This window comes from Triturus cristatus, chromosome 4_2 (assembly GCF_964204655.1).
Source record: "Triturus cristatus chromosome 4_2, aTriCri1.1, whole genome shotgun sequence".
NCBI lineage: Eukaryota > Metazoa > Chordata > Amphibia > Caudata > Salamandridae > Triturus > Triturus cristatus.
The window spans coordinates 53,361,903-53,380,756 of NC_140586.1; positions in this window are offsets into that span (position 1 = coordinate 53,361,903).

Here is an 18,854-nt window from a genome sequence, read left to right on the forward strand (position 1 = left end):
ATTTCATTAAGTGATATCATTACCTCCAGTACATGGTCTGATGATTGGGATTCTGAAACTGTTAATAACATGTTGTCCGATTTAGAGAAATCTTCTGCATTTCCAAACACTGAAATGTTAGAAAGTACTTTAGACTGTAACATTTTGTACTGCTACCAACATTATGGTCAACATTCCCTACACAAATCTATTTCACCTACAAATGTTTTTGAGTACCACCAGTGGGAGCATTGCCCTACACCACCTAAAGGCAGTTCACAAACATTTACACAGAAATTCTCATATTTGTCAGGGTTTTACACTACTGACCCAACATCATTTTATTACAAAGTGGCATCCACATCGGCCCAGAAAATTATGCTGACAAACACCAAACCGATTTACTCTGCTTCCTTTATTGCTCAACTGTCTGAACAGGGTTTTGACCTATGGAAGGACACAATAGACTTAAAATAAGTCTGGGGTTCTAGAGACTGGCAAGTCCAGGGATCAGAAGCGCTATTTAGAGCATGCCTCATTCCACAGCAGATGATATTGCTAAATGACACTGTGTAATAGACATCCTGTCTTGGACTAGCCAAGAACAAGGACCTGAACACACCTCATTTTCCAACACCATCACAGATAAAGGGGGAAAATTCGATTTAACAAGAAGGAGCAACAATAGATGACATTTTACAGTACAATACAGTACAATAGATCAGTCCCTAATTGGAAAGAATGGTTGATTTGGCCTTTAGACACAAACAGATGTCAGAAAAGATTCTGGGCATTACAAGTATCACATGAAAGGATAGGAGACATGGCACTCAGGGATGTGTGACATCCTGTGTTTTCACTTTTGTCTGCACCAAGACATGCAGCCTGCAATGGCACTCGTGCCTGTGCTTGGTGAGGGAAACCTTAGGATGACACAATTCATGCTGCAGCCTGTAGGGACCTTCTTTAGTACCTCAGGCCCTACGTACCAGGGTCCCATTTAGTAGGAACTTACAGAAGGTGCTAAAGGTTTTGCCAATTGGGGGAAGAACTGTAAAGTTTTGGGAAAGAGCTCTAATCCTGGGGACCTGGATAGCAGGAACCCATTACACTTTCAGTCGAAATCACATAATTTACCAGATAAAAGTGGGGGTAACCATGTCAAAAAGAGGCACTTCCCTACACCCAGAAATTCTGTTTGTCGTGAAACAAGGGCTGGAATCAACTCCAAAGTAGAACAGCTTTGAGACCGTGACCTGAAATCACGATGACACCCTTGCACCTTCACAGGAGACCAAGAATGATGGAACGAGGCCAAGTCTAACTTGGACTTCTTGCGTTTTTTCTTTGATTTGCCGGTGGACTTACATTGTGCAAACAACCTGTTGCTGGAGCAATCTCAGGAGCAGCTAAGAGACCTACCTTTAGACCTCAATCGATACCGCGCAGGGTCTTGCAGTGCCTCGCAAAAAAGAACTTTGCTTCCCGGTCTTGAATGGCCATGGGGACGTGTTCCGATCCCAGGAAAATGGAAACCACATGTGGGTGAGTGACAGACATTTATTTGAGACATTTCCCACATGATTAAAACCCGTAGATTTGGCAGGTGACATAGTTACCTTGCATTCTTAGAATTTTCAGAAGAAATTGTTGCTGGAAAGAGTCTCAAATAGAGTGGTTTTCGTTCCAGAGCCACATCTGCTAGTGTTGGAATTGATGTCAGCGCGCATTAATGGTGCCTAAATAGCCCTTCGCAAGCCACAACTGTCGCAGAACGATCTCAACATAGAGCTGCTGGTGCAGCTTCCAGGGCATAGCTTCAGGAGGTTGTGAGGGGTGTTACACCCCCCTAAAAATGTATTCTATAGTAAATAGTTGGGTAAAAGTTCTTTCAGTCGGGTATGGTAAGGTGTCTGTCATATTTCACCTGTAATTTATATATACAGACAGATATAAACTCACACACTCTCCTCTCTGTTTCAAAGGTCTTAAAGAAATGTGGATTAGTATGAAAAATATTGTTTTAAACTGCTAACAATACACACTGCCTCTCAAGCACCCCTTTTGGTCTGCTTCTCATACAATGTATTTTAACAAGCTATGCCAGCAATATGGCAAGTTTAGACTATTAAATCAAACAAAAGAGATTTTTGTACAGCAGACATGCTGAACTCACACATTTGAAGGTGCTCTCATATGTGATAAGGAAGAAAATGGCAGGTCAATGAATTAAATTATTTGCCCACGATCACATCATTTGAAACCAGTTTATGGGTCAAGAGCATTGCCTAGGTGTGGCGTTTGTGTGACGCATGCGCACACGCAGGCAGACAGGTGTCCACAAACCAACACATAACAGACACACGTCACATGGTTCACCAGACATCCTCACATACACAACTAACACCCCTCAGAGCTCCCCGTTTTCTGTACGTCAGACTTGTGTTTGCAGAGTGACATTTTCCCGCCATAACTGACCTTTTGCATCACACTTAATGCCGATCATAAAAGGAGGGCCATGCTGACATCTCCAGTCCTGCTTTGTCTTTGCCTTGAAGGGATATAGTTTTGTGGTTACCGTGAACATAATGAAAATATAAGAACTACAAGTACCAGAATGCACTTTTAAATGAACTGACTGCCTATATATCTTTAACGTTGGTCTGTGCTCGGTGGGGTTAGTTCCAGTACTGTTTTGTCTTGCATTCTGATATGTTTAGCATTTCCCTTTCGTAATCCAAAACTACAGGTGAAAGATTTTAAAGTATACATTGATGATGTATTTAAACGCGATCAGGGGTAGATAACTCGTGTTCTGGTTCCTGCACAGATCTGTAAATACTCTGTTTCTGGAAGCCTTAGGCATACGATCAGTGCTTGTTTATTACACTGGTGCTGCTCTGTCGTTCAATCACATTGTTCCCCGTTGATCTTTTAATACTTTATTTTGTATCAATAAATCTTTTAGATTAAACGTTTCAGTATGCTCTTTAATATACACTCTCCTACTTTCAGGCCCAAAGTATTTACATGTTTAAAGAACAAATATATTCCCGTGGAACAGAAAACAAAGAGTTCAAACCTCTTGATCGAGGGTTTTCAGCAACAAACACACATGCATTTCACTTTGCACTTCATTACTTTAATAAACCGTAAAAACACAGCCACACAACAAATACTTACATTACAGAGGAAGCAGCAGTGTATTAATTATCCCAGCCCACCTGACGACGCCACCGAGCTCCAGTACCACCGGTAGTAACAACAGTAAATGTGTTGTACTTGTATAGCGCACTGTTACCCTAGGGTGTCCTGGCGCTGTACTCATATCGCTGTGGAACCCTTCCTGGCTTTTCCCTGTGAAATGTCCACTCCTGGTGAAGCCAGGCATCCCAGTGCTGTTGGGGCCGTTGTGGAGATTAAGCAAGCTATTGCCCAGAGTTGCAGAGTGGGACCCATGATTAGAATAGACACAGAGGCGAGAATTAACAGGTCCGAGGAAATTGAGCCCAAGACCCACTGAGGCGGGAATTGAACCCTGGTCCCGGGCCAGACATCTGCATCAGGATCTGCCGCTCTAACCATTGAGCCAACCTTCTCCACTCCACTGGTCCCTACCTGTAGATGTGGGCGGGGCTCTGCGGACACCATGTATTCTTATATAACAGTAGTAGCAGTAGACAGCTCAGGTGGGACCAGTTAAACAAAACAAACCTTTACATCTGAGGACTTCCTCCAAACACCGCTGACCGGGATCCGGTCAAACTGTTCCAGCCCTAAGTACTTTTTTTCCAATGGAAACAAAATTTAAATCTTAATTCATTTTTTTAATGTGTGTAATTTGGGTGGTAACCTCAAACAGAAACGTACGTTAAAACATTTGTGAAGTAAATCAGTTAATCAACCCTAGGATACATGTTTTTAATCTGGTCACTACACTTATGTAATATAATTTACATTTTTGCAAAGATTTTCCATATTTAGTTGATCAGGGAGATGTTTAGTTGGCTTTTACTCGCGTGAGTGCATTTCTAGACCAAAACGATGGTTTTTGATTTAAATAGCTACAGGCTATCTGGTATTTCTTTCGCAAAAAGAATATTTTCTGAAGCTTGGTACCTCTAGGAATTTTCATTGCCGGATGTTTCTGAGTTTCTTTTCGTGCCGGTCAGTGGAAAAAAAGTGCTGTGTCGTGCCACTTGTGTGCATAGACTACTGGCAACATTAAAAAAAGAGTGCAGTTTCGTTTACTTAAAGTCAAGTTGTGAAGTATCGGTCTGTGGGAAAAAAATGTGAATATGTCGCCATTGCCAGATGGCACTGATTACTACTATTTTCCCCTGTGCGAACAAAACAGGTGCTTTTAAAGCCTTTAGCTCTTGCAACTAATGTGGACCACAACATTTATTTGGATTTCACATTGCTGGGGTCCCTTGTATTTGTAGCGATTACTCTGGCAACGCAGTGGATGCAACAAGCATTAACAGTCTCTCTGCTATGAGGGCCTAACATGCTCTACTGCTGTTCATAACTTGATAACATGTTTGTCGCCAGTATAATAAATAACTGGTGAGAAACTATGAATATACTTCTCCTCCCTTTGATGCTATACCTTATATAAACAAGCATTTGCAATACAATAGGTCTCGCGTTTACGCGAGTTTAAGATATTAGCATGGTAAATGACAATGCGTTTTATTTAAGTTTCAAAAACCAAAAACATAAATGAAAGGCATTGTCATTTACAATGTCAATGGCTCAAACTCGCATAAATGCGAGACCTGTTGCATTGCATTTTTTTTTTTATTATTAGAAGCGTTGGAAAAACTGACAGTTACCCCGTTTCCTGGCTGTGATTGGTCCCTACCTGTAGATGTGGGCGGGGCTCTGCGGACACCATGTATTCTTCTGAGGCTCGCGCTACGAGGAATGGTTTGCTGCTACACAGCGCGTGCGCCGCTTCAATCCGCGGAGCCCCGAACATGGTGAGGGCCTCAAGGCCTGCGTGGGTCTTAGAGAGCTGCCAGGGAACAGACAAGAAAGAGGCAAGTGCGATGGAAGGGTGATAGAGAGCATGCAACAAGGCAGGCCCGGTTCTAGAGGGTGGGGGCGGGTCAGCCAGACCCACCCAAACATGAGCCTTGGCCCTCGCAGTGAGGACATGAAGGCCAATAGAAAATGGGCGTTTCTAATTTTAAACGTCCCGCCGAACGTTGTTTTTCTTACAATTCTGGAAGTGCAAGATTGAGCCTTGGCTCTTTCTCACAGCCAACCCCAATCGCCCACTCCTTTTAGAAAGGTGGGTTGTCTTGCAGGTACAATAGGGGTTATGGCAAAGGGGACTTTTGCCTACTGTCATGCTGCTTGCCTACCGTCCAGCTGCGTGGATGTTTCCTTTCTGTTCAGCTCTGTAGAAAATAAGTTTTGTTTATTCTGATTCACCTTTCCTGACCCCCGCAGCTGCTGATCACATCAGGCTGTGACATAAAGTTTGACTAATTTGAGTAGGTAAGAGAATGTGTTACTATTTGTTTTTCTTTTTAAAATCTGTACAGGCCCAGCAAGGCACATATTTGGTGTATGCTTCATTTAATTTATTTTTATTGTTAACATGGCCATGGATGCAAGATAACAATAAAACTGTCAAGATAACTGGTGATTAATGATCCTGCTGGGTAGCAATCCTTTGCCTGTTGGTAGTTTTGAAATGCCAACCCCCAACCACTGGGGTATGCTTTAAATCCCAAGTTTGTGCTTTCCTAGCCCAAACCATCTTAAAATATACTGCCCACCAGTATGGATGGCATGTGATTCCTACACCTTGTATTCCTCATTGACATTTCCTATAGACTGATTTACATACTTGTATGATTCATTGTCTCTGTATATGTGCGTGAGGTAAAGTACTGTGACACCCTACCCTGATACGAGTAGCGCTATACAACAAGTGTGGCTACGGACAGATGAAGGGCACTGTTGGAAGGTGGTAGTAATGGTATTGTGGAGAAAGAAGTCATTGATGGAGTGCCCAAAAAGACTTTCGCACTAGCACTAAAGCCAGTCCTGTCATGGCCTTTCGGTTTTATTTAGTTAGCAGTCAGGCCATAAGGGCAACTGTGGAACATATTTTAAACTGCGTGCTAATTATATTTACTCCTATATTCAAAGTTAAGTTTGAAGATGATTTTACTAATGTTTTTTACAGGATTAATGAAAGTGGAGTTGGATGGTGGCTGATATGGGACTGGGGCCCAAGGCCAGCTGTGAAATAAGGTGCACAGGAAAGGGATGGTAGAAAAGTGGATATCCGGGCCTGGCCTGTTGTAAATTGAGGGTTTGCACTTAGGTGCAGACATTGCTTTTACTTTCAAATAACTCTCCACATGCTCTGCATACACACAGAAACGATCCACTGTATCATGGTGACTGTTTGCGAGTAGATATGATGCAATCTAGGGCTTGTAGGCTATCACAAGAAGCAACAAATTTGGCCTGCAGTGGCCCACCCAAATGCACCCTTGGCTCACCCAATTAAAAATTCCTGGAGCCGGGCCTGCAACAAGGCCTTCACGGCTCAGATGGTCTGCGGATCACAGGCACTTCAAATACTCCCTTTGAGGAAGCGCTGCACTCTGAAATGAATGGAGAACAAAGTCTCCTGGCGGATCAGCGAGCTAGGGTGATTTTGTGGAGTTGAAAATGCTCCACATAAATGAGCCTTCCCAGGGAGTATTAAGTCTGCCGCGCAGCAGGAGGCCCTGCAGGATCGTGGCTGATAAAATGAAAACCTCCTCCAAGCTTCTCACCGGCCTCTAGTGGGGTCCCTCGCCGTCCGCCAATCACAGCTCACTGGCCACAGCGGAGCCGAGGCTCACTTCTAGCCAGGGAGACTGCACGGCCACCTCAGAAACTGATTGCCTCCTTTCATGCCGAAACTGTTGGCCACTGTAGGCATCCCACTAAGACTGGCACCCTGGTTGGGGGCAGGTGACGTGGCCATTGGCTCATCATCACCTCAGTTCCCTTAGAGCAGCAGCGGCTATGTGCTTTTTCCCAACCCCTACCAAGCCGTGGCCCTGAGGCTATAATTGTCTGGGGAGAGTGTGAGTAAGAGAATGGGCCTTGCTAAGGGCCTTTTGTTGGCACCTCTCCACTGCTGTATCTTTCACGCCTTGATGGGTTTGAGTGTGTTGGGGGGATATGTTTGCATAGTCCACGCTGTGAAGCACCTAGGGTCTGAGCTGCCGAATTGGGAACTATGCAATTGGGTTTGAGTCCTACCTCAGCTCAACATCCTGTAATTCTGGGCAAATTACTTAATTGCTCAAGGACTATAATAAAAGTGAATTTGATCTTCCGTAATCAAACACAAACTAACAACATTTATAAAGCACAATACTGTCACCCCTAGGGGTATCTGGGCGCTGTTTCACCAAAGAGCCAGGTTGCTCTCGAGCGCTGGGGGAGTAAGGGAAGGGGCTTCGCTTGAGGGCCTTTTGTTGGCACCTCCACTGAAGGATTTTTCAGGTATTGGTTTGTTGGGGGGTGTTATATGTGACTGGTGCTCATATAATGGCTGCCCTTGGACCGAAATCAAACTATATAAAACTGATAAATAACCTTCTGTTTACTCCTTTTAAGCTTCTGCGAAGGCAGGAACATAATGAAAGAGGATTCTTCATACAATAATAAAAACGTTTGTATTCCTTCTTCACATGGCTTTTCTGCCTTTGTTTAGTTTTAACTGTCAGTCACCCATCATTAAAGCAGCTTTAGACCACATTTTATACTGTTTTCACCTTGCATTCCTTGTTTAAAGTACATTTTGATCAGAGTAGAAAATACCAGCTGTGGGTGATTCTCTCCATTTTTGTACCAACCTGGACATTAAAATAACTGTAATGCATTTAAAAAAACGGCCAGGTGGCAGATAGCCAGATCAGGAGTTGTGGCCTTTTTGTTGTGCCACTACATTGCACTTGGCTCGCCCTACCAAAATGTAGTGCTTCTAGTTTTTACCAATGTTTTTGGTGGTATGAGTTATAAAATTTATAATTTATCAGATATTTCTCTAAAAATTAGCCCAATGAAACTAGCCAAATGCTGTTTCATGAATGGGTGTGATCCGGGAATGTGGGCCACTTTTTTGGGGGTTCCTGGGCTTAATATCTCAATCCGACCCTGGTTGTGGTGAGCATGGCATGATCCGACGATTGGCTGCCTCTGGGTGTTTTTTCGTATTGCATCAAGTCCTAGGTTGTCTGAGCTTTAGATGGAGGGGGTAGTTAGTAATGGCCCAAGCGTAGGGGAGTGTGATGAAAGACACTTCAAAGGACATTGCAGTCTACCGGTCAGAAGTCACCATCCACCTGCAGCAGGGGTGGTGTATCAGTGGCATGTCTTGGCAGTGCAGTGGGCACTAACGCAGGTGCTGCTTGGTGCCAGGGTGAAACCACCCCATGCAGCATAGGCAGTCTGCAGTTCCAGGTCTTCCAGGCACTGTGTGACGAGCCTTGTGAGGGTCATGGTAGCAAAGAGCCCCTGCATAGGGCTGCTGGATTCTGCTTCATTGGCAACTGCTGGTGGGATCTGATGCCAGCTGTGAATGATCGCACTGCAGGATGCTGGTACTGCTGAAAAGAGGGTGTCACCCTGGTTAGAGATGGTGACTGAAAGTTCCTGTCAACCAGACACCGGGATCTGTTCAGGACTCAGGTCACAGCTTTTGTCCGATCTTAGGACTGTTGACACTGTTAGTAAGCCCCCCCCAGCTGGTTCAGCCTGACTGGCCCCCCAGTCCAAATCCGCATCCTCTTTTCTCGCAGACCGAACCCCATTAACTAACTTCAGCACCCATTCTGTGTTGAACCACTACACCTGGCCGTCCTAGTGCCACTGGAGGTGATCTTCTTATCCTGCCTTGGACCTTGCCCCATACTCCCTTTAGTCCAGGAGATTGGACTTGTGAGTCGCGGTACTGTACCCGATTGCCATACTTGTTTTTCCTCCTTTGGGCTAGCATTGCAGCTTCTGAAAAATCCAATGTTGACTTTTTTAAATGTAAAAGTATTTCTCTTGTAGAACTTGCTTACCTGATCGTATTGATTCTGGTGCCTAAACATTATTTGTATAAATTGGTGTGGATCTCCTTAATTCGTGTGCATCATTTCTTGGATTTGTGTGTATTTTGCGGCCGGCTAACACACCCGATAAGCCTATAGCTACCCATCCGCACTACCCCCTATAAAGGCACCTTGGAATTGGTAGAGCATATTTATTTATTTTATTGAATAAAGTATTTGACTGACTGACTGACTGACTGGTAGAGCAAGCCTGTGTCCACTCATAAGGGAATACCTGGACTCTCTGTACAATATAGCTCTTTTTTGTATAGCATATAAAGAGCCAGCTCCTACAATTACTTTGCTCTGTTGTATATGTTTTCTAATCGCAGCACATTTGCTTCATAATAGAGCACTGTAGTTGCAATAAATATTGTAGACTGAAATTATGTCTTTCTTTAGCTTATTATGGACATGCATGAGTAGGAAGCAGAAGGTGATCTGTTTCCACAGTTCCCATTGGTGCTAGAGTGTTGTGTTCTAGGTTCCCAAATCACCTGTCCCTCTGGGAAGGGTACGAGTGCAGGTGCGGCACTGTCAGCTAGTGGGGTTTGGGCCCATATGTACTGATGTGGTATATCTGCAGTGTTGGACCCTGGCTTGGAGCTGTGAAAGGGGGAATGGGTGCTATTTCCAGTGTTGGGTCTAGTTCTTGAGGACTGAGTTCTTTCAAAGGGTGACTGGAGGTGTCAGATTAAAATGCTTAAATCGGGTACAATGGGCTCAAGATTCTAGGCCTGGGTCTGAGAAGAGACATGGAAAGTGGGATATTGTCAGTCACTTACCATTGGAATAAGAACAGACTCAATCAATCAATCAGAACATTTGTAAAGCGCACTACTTACTCGTGAGGGTCTCAAGGCGCTGGGGGGAATGATGCTACTGCTTGAATAGCCAAGTCTTGAGGAGTTTTCTGAAGGTAAGCAGGTCCTGGGTCTGCTGTAGGAGGATGGGGAGGGTGTTCCAGGTCTTGGCGGCGAGGTGGGATCTGCCGCTGGAGGTCGCTCTCTGGATGCGGTGGACTGTGGCGGGGGCGAGGTCAGCGGAGCGGGCGGAGCTGGCGGTTGGGGGGGTGTAGAAGCCGAGTCGTCTGTTGAGGTTTGCTGGTCCGGTGTTGTGGAGTGCCTTGTGTGCGTGGGTGAGGAGCTTGAAGGTGATCCTCTTGTTGACGGGGAGCCAGTGCAGGTCTCTCAGGTGGGGTGTGATGTGGCTGCGGCGAGGGATGTCGAGGATCAGGCGTGTAGAGGCGTTTTGGATGCGTTGAAGTAGTTTCAGGAGTTTGGCCGAGGCTCCTGCATAGATGGCGTTTCCGTAGTCCAACCTGCTGCTGACGAGGGCCTGGGTGACCGTTCATTTTGTTTTGGTGGGGATCCACCTGTAGATCTTGCGCAGCATGCGGAGGGTGTTGAAGCAGGAGGACGAGATGGCATTGACCTGCTTTGTTATGGAGAGAGTGGAGTCTAGGATGAACCCTAGGTTGCGTGCTTGGTCGGTGGGTGTTGGAGCTGTTCCCAGTGCAGTCAGCCACCAGGAGTCATCCCAGGCCGAGGGGGTAGAGCCGAGGATGCGGACTTCCTTCTTGTCCGAGTTTAGCTTCAGACGGCTGTTCTTCATCCACTCGGTGACGGCTTTCATTCCTTTGTGGAGGGTGGTTTTGGCGGTGAGGGGGTCCTTGTGAGGGAGAGGATCAGCTGGGTGTTGTCAGCGTAGGAGATGATGTTGAGGTCATGCAGTCGGGCAACGTGGGCGAGCGGTGCCTTGTAGAAGTTGAACAATGTCAGTCTGAGGGATGAGCCCTGGGGTACGCCGCAGATTATCTCTGTGGCTTTGGAGCGGAAAGGGGGGAGGCGGACGCTCTAGGTTCTGCCGGAGAGGAAGGAGGTGGTCCAGTCCAGAGCCTTGTCTCGGATCCCAGCGTCGTGGAGGCGTGTGCATAGAGTGCGGTGGCAGACTGTGTCGAAGGCGGCTGACAGGTCCAGGAGGATGAGGGCAGCGGTTTCTCAGTTGTCCAGCAGGGCCCTGATGTAGTCGGTGGCGGCGATGAGGGCAGGTTCAGTGCTGTGGAACCCGGACTGCGACGGGTCCAGGATGCTGTTCTCCTCGAGGTAGCGGGTCAGTTGTCTGTTGACGGTCTTCTCTATGACCTTCGCCGGGAACGGGAGCAGGGAGATCGGCTGGAAATTCTTGAGGTCTTTGGGGCCAGCCTTGGGTTTTTTGAGCTTCCAGCCCTCTGGGAAGGTCGCTGTCTCGAAGGAGATGTTGATGGCTTTCCAGAGGTGGGGTGCGATGGTGGTGCTGGCTTTGTTGAAGATGTGGCGAGGGCATGGGTCTGACGGAGATCCGGAGTGGATGGTATTCATGATTTTGATGGTGTTGTCGTAGTTTATGTTGGTCCAGGAGAGCAAGGGGTCGGTGCGAATGGTGGCTGTGGAGGTCTCAGTGGTTGTCGGGATGGTCATGGCGTTGAAGCTGTCGTGGATGTCTCCGATCTTGCGATGGAAGAAGGTAGCAAGGGAGTCGCACAGGTCTTGCGAGGGTGGAATGTCATAGGTGTTGGAGCGGGGGTTGGAGAGTTCCTTCACGATGTTAGAGCTCTTTGCTGTTGTGTGCCTTCTTGTCTAGGCGGTCTTTGAAGGAGGCCCTTTCGGCGGATCCAATGAGGTGATGGTGTCTGCGGGTGGCATTCTTGTGGGCTGCGTAGCTGTCCTGTGTCTGTTCACGGTGCCATTTCTTCTTTAGCTTTCGGCAGCTGTGCTTGGAGGCCTGGATGTCTTCAGTGAACCAGCTGGCTTTCTTGCTGGTGTGTCTGTTGGGGGGGTTTCTTGATCGGGGAGAGGGTGTTGGCGCTGTTGTTGATCCATTGTCTGAGGTTGTGGGCGGCGGAGTCTGGGTCGGTGGGTATGCTCCGGGTGAGGGTGGTGGTTAGCTGATCTTCGGTGACTTTGCTCCAGCAGCGGCGGGGGATCTGTTGGGTGCGGTGGTGGGTTTCCGGAAGGTGAAGTGGATACAGTGATGGTCAGTCCAGTAGAGTTCGGTGGTGTGGTTGAAGGAAACGTGGGAGCTTGCGGAGAAGATGGGGTCAAGCGTGAGGTCTGCGGAGTGGGTGGGTGTTGTGACGAGTTGTCTGAGGTTGTCGATCAGGGTGGAGGAGTTGCGGTCGTTGTTGTTCTCGAGGTGGAAGTTCAGGTCCCCCGAGAAGGATGTAGTCTGTGGACGTGAGGGCGTGTGTACTGACGAAGTCGGCGATGGAGTCGCTGAACTGTGGTTGTGGTCCGGGGGGTCTATATACGAGGGTTCCTCCTAGGGTGGTGTTGGGATCGGTGTGGATCTGGAAGTGCATGTGTTCGGTGGTGCTGAGGGTGTCGTCGGTGTTGGTCGAGACTCTGAGAGTGTTCCTCTGGACGATGGCGATTCCTCCTCCTACTCCGTTGGTGTGGTCCCTGCGGGTGATCTTGTAGCAGTCCCCCACCAGGGCTTCATTATTTTCAATCAGCCCACCTCCATTGCTCCTTCCTCTTTGTCCATGGAGTCAGTAATCATTACTTGTCTGTAGTGGTTACACAGGCCCCTCCATGTCCATCTTCTTTCTCCCCACAATCACGTTTTGGCATTTTTGATTCCATTAGACCCTTCTTCATCTTTCATCTGCCGGAGTCAACGATCTTCTGCAGGGCTCTGCTGGTGACACTACATCCTCTGCAGTCTTCTTTTTCCCTGCTCTTATCTGCCTCTCCCAGTCACTAGCAGGAGGTATATAGACCTAGAAGACCCCATGCTGTCTCTCTTTTACAGAGTGGGTGGAGTTCCTCCTGCTTCCATTCAGACATCACACAACAGAACACCCCAACACATTCCTCTTCCATGGTGTGGGGTGTTGTCTCTCTGATCCTCTTGCTGATACTTAGGGACCAGCTGCATCTACCTGAACCTTTTATAAAGCACTTGACATGGGCCCTCTGCTCTGGTTCAGCTACAGGCAGTATACCTAGGTAAGGAAACTGCAGCACAATAAACCCCTGTAGACAAGGGCATGTTCCCGCTACTCTGGGGGCAGCTGAAGCTCTTGAAACGGGATTAAAGGTTCTGTACTCTCCTCCACTAGAGTCAGGGTATTGTGTCCATGCTCTACAGAATGCTACTCTTGGTTCTCAGGTAGACCACAAGGTTCATAGAGAGCCATTTCCCTTAGAGTTGCCTCGTTGCATTGTGTTAGCATTGGAACATCCCACATGAGCCAGAAATGTTATCATCTTTTCTTAGTGATTGAGGAAGATTCTTTGGTTGGAAAGGTTGGGATTTGCATCATGTTGGAGTAGTTTTGAGGAGTAACATCTTGACAAAATGCTCTGTTGAAAGTAAATAAACCTGTTGAAATAATCCATGCTTAAGATTAATTTAAATGGCAACAAGATTAGGGCAAAACTTGTTTTAGCTCAGGGTGTGAATTTGTGGGCTGCATACCTACCAGGATCTTCTTTTTGCCTGTATGCTTCTTCCAGTGGTGCACAGCTCTTGTGCTGGTGCCGGTGTACACTGCTGGACCGAAGAAGTCAGTAGTATGAAAAAGTATGCAGAGGTTAGGGGCACTGATCAGCCTGGCTCCCCACCCTCCATGGAGAATTTGAGGAGGGCTGCAGTACATGAGGAATGGCTGTCGAGGTGCACATTCTCTATTTGTCTCCGTTTAGCCCAAATAGAGTACCTCCAAAAGAAGACACCGAATTTCAGGAAGCGCTGGGATCTCAGAAACCCTTCAACTTTGCAAAAATGCAGCATTAGCAGCAAGGAACATCCAAGATAGACAGGAGCGCTCCTCACCTTCGTAAGAAACCTCAAAACCTGGCTTTTGGACAAACCCCACCCCGAGGCTCTGGAGCTTGCTACCCCCCACCCCCAGCGCCTTGAGACCCTCGCGGGTGAGTAGTCGCGCTTAATAAACGCCTGATTGATTGATTGAAATGCACAATGTGTCAATCCGCCACTTTGTATAGTATTTAGATTCTAATATTATTGGCAGCATAGCCACCTTGGAATTACAATGTGGCCTTATTAGGCACCTACTGTATGAAAGATTACTTCTGTATTGCTTGTGAATGGGATTTGTCATACCTAGCAGAGTGAAGAAGGAAGAAACTATTCCAAATCCTTGGTGCCAGCTGTTCTCCCATTCTATTGCATAATCTTCTTTCCATTATACTTCTGTGCTGTATTGCATTCATACTGCTGAACACAGGTGGCATGAATCAAATAACGTGTGCACTGTTGGGTACTATTTTGGTGTACCTATGCCTTGGGTACCTTAGTACTATATACTAGGGACTTACAGAGGTACACCAGTAGCCCATCTGGAGTGTTCCAAAGTACTCGCCATGTCCAATTTAGGGAAGAAGCACAGACTGAGGTCCTGATTACCCGGATTCCAGTCAGACTTGTCAGTAAAACAATCAAAAAGTGGGGCTGACCATGAAAGCAGATCCTACTTTCCTAGACCACCCCCCCTTCCTAAACGTAAGGAGATGAGACTAACCTTGCCCAGTTCTAAACTGAACTGAAATATCTGGAGAGCCCATCTGCGTTGGCATGGTAATTCCCATGCCTATGTTCCACTAAAAAGTCCATCTCCTGTAGGGAAATGGACCACCACAAAAGTTTGGGATTTTCACTCTTTATTTGTGTAAGCTATAGGAGGGGCTTATGGTCTGTCTGAACAAGGAAGTGAGTGCCAAACAGGAATGGCCTCAACTTCTCGAAGGCCCAGACCATAGCAAAGGCCCGCCTCTTTATACCTGACCAATGTTTCTCCCTGGGGGTCGACCTTCTGCTTATAAAAGCTACTGGTTGGTCCTGGCCTACAAATGCCTACACAACAACGGACCCAAATACCTCAACGACAGAATCAACTTCCACGTACCCATAAAAACCCTCCAATTTTCCAACCTTGCACTGGCCGAAACCCCTCGCATCCACAGAGCCAGAGCAGGCAGAAGATCCTTCTCTCACTTCGCAGCCAAGACCTGGAATGAGATACCGGCAGACATCAGACACGCCACCTCCCTGAACACCTTCAAGAAGACCCTCAAGACCTGGCTCTTCAGCTAAACAGATATGCGGTTCCCCTTCCCCCCCCTCAGCGCCTTGAGACCCTCACAGGTGAGTAGCGCGCTTAAAATTCCCTGATTGATTGGCCCACTGCATTTAGTTGTGACAAAACAGCTCCTACCCTATCTCAGATGCATCTGTCTGGACAATGAAGGTTTTGGAATAGTCAGGCCTTTGCAGATTCGGAGCAGTGCACATAGCCTGCTTCAGGCCATCAAATGCCTTTTGACAGCTAACTGTCACTGAACCTTTTTAGGCATTCTCTTGGAGGTGAGATCATTAAGGGGAGTCCCAATGGACCCATATCCATTAACAAACCTCCTGTATTACCAAGTCCGGCCCAAAAAAGCTCTAACCTGAGTTTAGGTAGAGGGAGCAACCCAGTCCACGATGGTCTGGATCTTGCTCTCCAATGGCTGGACTTGGCCTCCCCCTACTAGGTGACCCAAATATACAACCTTGCTCTGCCCTATCTGGCACTTTGTGGCCTAGAAAGTGATGCCTGCCTTTTGCAGGGCCTCCAGAACTTACCTGAGGTGGACAAGGTGGTCCTCCCAAGTGGAGCTAAAGACAGCAATATCCTCTAGATTTTCTGCACTATAGGCTTCCAGACCTGTGAGAACTTTATTCACCAACCTTTAAAATGTGGCATGTGCATTTTTCAGACCAAAGGGCATCATAATAAATTGATAATGCCCACTGGGGGTTGAAAATTCTGTTGTTTTTGCTTGGCATCCTCAGCTAGTCTGGTTTTACAGTAGCCAGCAGTCAGGTCAAATGTCCTCAGATATTTGGCTGAGACCACAGTATCTATTGTATTGTATTGTAATTGCATTTGTATAGTGCTTACTACCCCTGACGAGGCGTTGAAGTGCTTTTTTCGGCGAGTAGCATGCTACTCAGGGACCCATAATGGATTAGTGTTGAATTAGTATAGTCAAACAAGCAAGTACTTTTTAAGTGGTGGATAGGTTAGTCAGTTATTTGGATTCGGAAGGATAGCAGAAGGATAGAAGAGGAAAAAAGGTTTGTATTTATATATCGCTTTTTACCCCTGATGGGGTGCTGAAGCACGCTACTCCGTAAACCCATAAAGGATTAGTGGTGAATTAGTGTGGTGAAATATGAAAATAATTTGAGTGGTGGATATTAGTCAGTTATTTGGAGTGAGAAGGATAGCGGAGGGATTGAAGGGGAAGAAAGGTTTGCATTCATATAGCACCTGTTACCCCTGATGGGTGTTGAAGCACTTTTCTGGCGAGTAGCACGCTACTCTGGAACCCAAAAAGGATTAGTGTTCAATATTAGTATAGTGAAATAGGAAGTAATTTGAGTGGTGGATATGTTATTCAGTTATTTGGATAGAGAAGGGTTGGTGGCGGGATAGAAGAGGGAAAGAGGTTTGTATTTATATAATGCTTTCTACCCCTGATGGGGTTTTGAAGCTCTTTTTTGCCGAGTAGCACGCTACTCTGGAACCCATAAAGGATTAGTGTTCAATATTAGTATAGTGAAATAGGAAGTAATTTGAGTGGTGGATATGTTAGTCCGTTATTTGAATTGAGAAGGGTTGGGGAGGGGTAAAAATGGGGAAAAAAGGTTTACATTTATATAGCGCTTGTAACCCTGATGAGGTGTTGAAACGCTTTATTGGCGAGTAGTATGCTACTCTGGAACCCATAAATGATTAGTGGTGAATAAGTATAGTGGAATATGGAATCTGAGAAGGGAACCTGTCAGTCTGTTATTTTGATTGAAAAGGATAGTGAAGGGATAGAGGACCGAAGGATTTTTAAAATTTTTTTTTTTTTTTTTTTTTTTAGGTCATAGCAGTAGGAGAAGGCGCTTGGATAAGTAATAAGGGTTTTTGGTGTGGAAGAGCCAGAGGGAAGAGTTTAGAAAGGTTTGTTTTGGGGGATCAGTATTGTAAAAGAGGTGTCGGATGATGCAAGGAGGGGTAGAGTAGGAGAGTCTAAAAAGGGTTGTTCTGGGGATCATAGTAGTGGTATGGGGTTTGGGATAAAGGAGTGGACGTAGAGGCTATATTGATAGATGTAGAGGGTGAGAAATAGGGTAGTGCATTTGAAAGAGTAGTAGAAAGTAGTTTGAGATGTGTCAGACAGTTGGGCTAGAAGATATATTGAGAGAAGTATAGGCTGAGAAATAGGGTAGTGCATTGGAAATGCCAAATTGGAAGAAAGTGATAAATATATAGATCTATGAGCTCATCTGCCCTAGGAATAGAATGAGCATCAGTCCTAGTGATTGCATTGAGCCCTTTGTAGTCCACACAAACCTCATCTCTCTTATTCACCCTTGGTGTGAGGTTTTGCAACAAGGACTATTGGACTAACCCAAGGTCTATCTGCAGGTTCAATGACCCCAATTCCATCATCTTTTGGACCTCTGTCGTGATGCAGTCTCTTATATGGTCAGGCACCTGATGCAGTCTCTGACGTGGTCAGGTTGTCTGTTAATTTTGTTCTTTACTGGCAGACTGTCTACTGTGTCCACTTCATGGGCACACCATGTGGTTTGACTGGAAGTTAGAGAGAAAATGTGTTGGTACTGATTGAGAACCTTCCTGCAATCAGCTTGCTGCTGGTCAGTGAGGCTGCCTGCCAAGGCTACTCCAACTGACCAATCAACAAGGTACTGAGAGGAGATCAGGGAGCGGGGTCACTCTTCATCCTGTCCTTCATCAGTGGCCATGAGCAAGCTCATGTCGGCCCTGTTAACAAAAAGATTTAGGCAGTTCACATGAAGTACCCTGTGGGGACATCTGGGAGTGCCTAGGTCCACCAAGTAGGTGACCTCTCATTTCTGTTCAAGGATTGTGTGGGGCCCACTCCATTTGTCTCAGACAGTTTTTGGGGCCACAGACGCCAACAGCCACACTTTCTGGCTTGGCTGGTACAGTCTGGACAGCCTTTTGGTCATGCCAAGCTTTCTGAAGTTCTTGGCTGGCCTCAAAGTTTTTGCTTGCCTTTTTCATATACTCAGCCATACCTGAATGTACTCACCATGTCCAATTTAGGGAAGAAGGACAGAGGCTGGGGTCCTCATTAACAGGATCCCAGTCAGACTAGTCAGTAAAACATAATGGCACAAGCAAAAAGTGGGGGTGACCATGAAAGCAGATCCTGCTTTCCTACAGAGAGCAACCCTGTGCAACATGGTCTGGAATATGCAATGCTAATTGTGTCTCTCCATGTTAACTGAATGCTTAGTGTCTAGGCCCTATAATACTATTTGGGGTCAGAACTCTGGCCCAGAGGGTTGTAGCGACATCTGTATTTCACTGTTTGTCCTAGTTTTATGTGTAGTGTGTATTAAAGAATGTTTATTTTCAAAACATAAATTGCTGACTGGATATTGAGTTTATCAGCTGATAGTTCTGTGTGCACTGTTTTCTGAATGTTAAAACCCACCTCACCTCCTTGAGTAAGCCTTGGACTTTTCTGTCTCACTACCCTGAGAGAGTTAAAGTGCTGGAGAGGAGTACTTGGTTATACAGTTTTGGGTCCACTAGTACCAAGGCCCCAGGACACCAGCTGGGAACACTCCAGTTGATGCGATTGGAGCCTAGTAACGCCTGAGTGCCCTAGTTCCCAGGAATCTGGGCCTAACAGTCTTATTCAGATTTAAAGACAC